The sequence below is a fragment of the Pongo pygmaeus genome, chromosome 8, assembly GCF_028885625.2.
Source record: "Pongo pygmaeus isolate AG05252 chromosome 8, NHGRI_mPonPyg2-v2.0_pri, whole genome shotgun sequence".
NCBI classification, from domain to species: Eukaryota; Metazoa; Chordata; class Mammalia; order Primates; family Hominidae; genus Pongo; species Pongo pygmaeus.
This window is the reverse complement of record NC_072381.2, coordinates 92,948,157-92,952,028: the sequence shown is the minus strand read 5'-3', so window position 1 is coordinate 92,952,028 and position 3,872 is coordinate 92,948,157. Positions and strand designations below refer to the sequence as shown.

Sequence of the window (3,872 nt, the reverse complement as noted above, 5' to 3'; positions counted from 1 at the left end):
TAGAGTGTACTCCTTCTACTTATTTTTTTTTTAGTTAACTGTAAAACAGCCTCAGGCAGGTTCTTCAGGAGGTATTCCAGAAGACAGCTTCAATATCACAGGAGACGACAGCTCCGTGTATGTTACTAACTCTGAAGAGCTTCCAGTGGACAAAATATGGATATGGAAGACAGTGATACCGATGATCCTCACCATGTGTAGGCCAGTGCTTACATGGGTGTTTGTGTCTTAGTTTTTAACAAAGTAAGTTTAAAAAATTTTAAGAAATTAATTTAAAAATAGAAAAAAGCTTATAGGATATAAAGAAAATATCATTGATATGTAATAATAATTTATTATTATTTACAAGTTTGTTATTTAATAGCTTATTATTGAAGAAATTTTTTTAGAAATTGTAGCCTAGTGTGCAGTGTTTATGCAGTTTACAGTAGTGTACAATAATGTCCTAGGCTTTCACAGTGACTCACCACTCACTCACTGACTCACCCAGAGCAACTTCCAGTCCTGCAAGCTCCACTCATGGTAAATGCCTTATACAGGTATACCATTTATCTTTTATACCATATTTTTACTGTACCTTTTCTATATTTAGGTATGTTTAGATACACAAATACTGACCATTATGTTACACTTGCCTACAGTACTCAGTATAGGTAACATGCTGTACAGGTTTGTAGCCTAGAAGCAACAGGCTATACCACATAGCTTAGGTGTGTAGTGGGCTACCCCATCTAGGTTTGTGCAAGTACACTTTATCATGTTTGCACAAAGACAAAATTGTCTATGGATTCATTTATCAGAACAAATCCCTGTTATGTGACACATGGCTATATTTGGAACCTCTACTTGCCTGGAAAGAGGAAGTAAGGTACTTATTTACTTACATATGAACGATGGATAAAAGAAATATTAGTGATTTCACAAATATCCAATGGTGAGATAAGCGAAAATGACTTTAGCAAGAAATTAATTCTATACTAATAAAATCAGTTGTGGAGTTATTTTCTGTAGGAAAGCAAAATCCATAACATAATGCCCAGTAGTAACAATTAAATTGTTTGCTTATTCATATGAATTCTATTCTACTCTGTTTTGGGAAATCTGCTTAAACATTTGAGTATTATTTTATTGTCTTTTCTTTTTTTAAAAATTAAAGGTCACTTACTAGTCTGGTTTCCATTAGTGGCCATAACCAAGGGAGAAGAACCAGCTGGCATGGGAAGGGGCCATCTCCACAACATTCCATTTATACACAGAACTAAACAGACAAGCACAGAGTCACTGTTGTGGTTAGAAGTTGTAGCATGGGAAGGGGGAGGAACAGGTGGAGAGCGGGGCTGTTTTTAAAATATATATATAGGCCTTCCCCAGCAGGGGTTCCTGGGGGAACTTGGTCTGCTTCAACCCAAGAGGAATCAGAAGATCCAAGCAGTTCGGGAAGGCCAGAACTGTCAGGGATGGAGAGAGGAGGAAAATCCAGGGAGTTGGGGGGCTGTTTGGCAATTGGGGTGAAGGGAGTGCCTTCCCTCTACTGGGATTCCCCCAGCCCCTCCAGTCTGGCAGGAAGGGGGCAGCCTGCAATCCCTGAGGGCAGGTCTGGGACTAGTAGATTCTCCAGGAAGGGGGCTGGAGGGGATCACAAAGTTTGCCCTTCAAGAAGACGACGGTGCTGACCCCTAGCTGCTTCTTGATGGCGTCCTTGGAGCTGGCATAGATCATTTTGCTCTCAATGGATGCAGACCCAGAGGCCCAGAAGATAAATACTAGGTCCTTCTTCTTGTTGTCCTTGGTGGTGTCATAGGGGGTGTAGCGGCAGTCCTTACTGTCAGCATCTTGACAAAGGTGGCATAGGGATCATCAATGGTTTGGTCCACATTACTTACCAGGATCTTCTTGGCCTCCACAAGGATGATGTTCTTCTTATACTCACTCAGGCAGAAGAGCAGCAACTTCTTGCGCTTCTTTGCCTTTTCTAGTGTTGAAGACTTGCACACTTTCATGTCACTGAACACCTTGATGACATCATCAAAGACAGCCACATGGGAGCCCATGTTTCCAGAAGTGAAAAGGAGATGGCAAGGAGAGCCACTGCAGCTGCTCTTACTTTCTTACTGTCCCCATTATTTCTTACTTTCTTATTTTCTTCTATTTCTTCTATTATTACTTCTATTTCTTACTTACATCTTATTTTCTTACTGACCCCATTAAAAAATCAGTAATAACATAAAATGAGGCTGTAATAAGAACAATAATGATAATAACTATATTTATTATTACTAACATTTGTTGATAACACTTAATAGAGTCATTAAAGGGTATGTATGGTCTTATGAAGCCCTCTGGCATGTTTGCATTTTCTCCCCAGGTCTCTGCAAATATGTTTCTATAAAGGACAGTGTGGGGTGAGTACTGTCACACAAGTAATAATGAATATTTATTGATTGCATACTACCACTAAATGACCTACAGGCATGATCTACTTAAATACCTCTTATATATCTCTTAAAATTTGCTGCTACACTGCTTCTCTACCAGAAGTACTACAGCTATGCTTCACCTATAGCAGCTGAGTCTTTATTATAATTTCTGCAATTTTCTATCTTCAGGAGTTTTCTCCCTAAGGTTTCCAGTATTCTGAAAGTACTTTCCCAGCAGACTCCTCCTATTGCTCACTAGACATGCCTAGACAAGTTCTAACCTCAATTGTGAATGCAGCCTTTATGTGAGTACTCTACCAGAGGAGGGAGAAAGGGAGAAAAGAAATGTTATCAGAATGATTGTATTCACTAACCTTCATAATATATATGTGAAAGGAGGATGTAGTGGAATAAGGGTTGTGGCCATGCATATAACATTAAACTGGATTGCCATCTGTTGATAAAGATTTCCAATTTCTTGCTACATTTATTTTTATTTACTTTTTATTATTTTTTTAAGAGATGTGGTCTCACTATGTTGCCCAGGCTGGTCTTGAACTCCTGGGCTCAAGTGACCCTCCCGTCTCAGCCTCCCAAAGTGCTGGGATTACAGGTGTGAGCCATGGCAGTGGCCTCTTGCTACATTTAATACTTCACATTACTCCATTCTTTTCTTTGGAGCAGACTGAAGCATTCCTTTTTTTCTCTTTTTTTTTTTTTTTTTTTTTTTTTGAGACAGAGTCTCACTCTATTGCCTAGGATGGAGTGCAGTGGCACAATCACAGCTCACTGCAGCCTCAACCTCCCAGGCTCAAGTGATTCTCCCAACTCTCAGCCTCCCGAGTAGCTGGAACTACAGGCATGCGACACAAAGCCCACCTAATTTTGGTATTTTCTGTAAAGAGAGGGTTTTGTCATGTTGTGCAGGCTGGTCTTGAACCTGGGCTCCAGTGATCCTCCCACGTCAGCCTCCCAAAGTGCTGGGATTACAGGCATGCACCCTGGCCTCTGAAGCATTCCTTGAGTCAGATATGCTTGGTGTTGTTTTACTCAACCTGAGTCACCTTTTGCTTCTCTATTCACCATTACCTACTGCCTTACCCTGAAAGGGGAGGTACTTACTATGTATACTCAGATCATAAATTCCTCAGGAAGCTATCATGAGGTTGAAAGTACAGTTTCTGGAACCAGATTGTTTGTTTTCAAATTTTGCTCTGCCACTTACCAGTTGAGAGATCTTTGGCAAGTTACTTAATCTCTATGTACCCATGTCCTCATCCGTAAAATGGGGATGATAATAGTAGCCACCTCATTGGGTTTTTAATTTTGTTTTGTTTTGTTTTTTTGAGATAGAGTCTCACTCTGTTGCTCAGGCTGAAGTGTGGTGGCACGATCTCGGCACACTGCGACATCCACCTACCAGGTTCAAGTGATTTTCCTGTCTCAGCCTCTTGA

At 40.4% G+C, this 3,872-nt stretch overlaps 1 pseudogene; it reads right to left on the bottom strand.

Annotated features, from left to right (window-relative positions):
- Nucleotides 1–1,048: 1,048 nt before the first annotated feature.
- On the bottom strand, nt 1,049–2,051 carry LOC129006642 (cofilin-1-like; annotated as a pseudogene).
- Nucleotides 2,052–3,872: the final 1,821 nt, after the last annotated feature.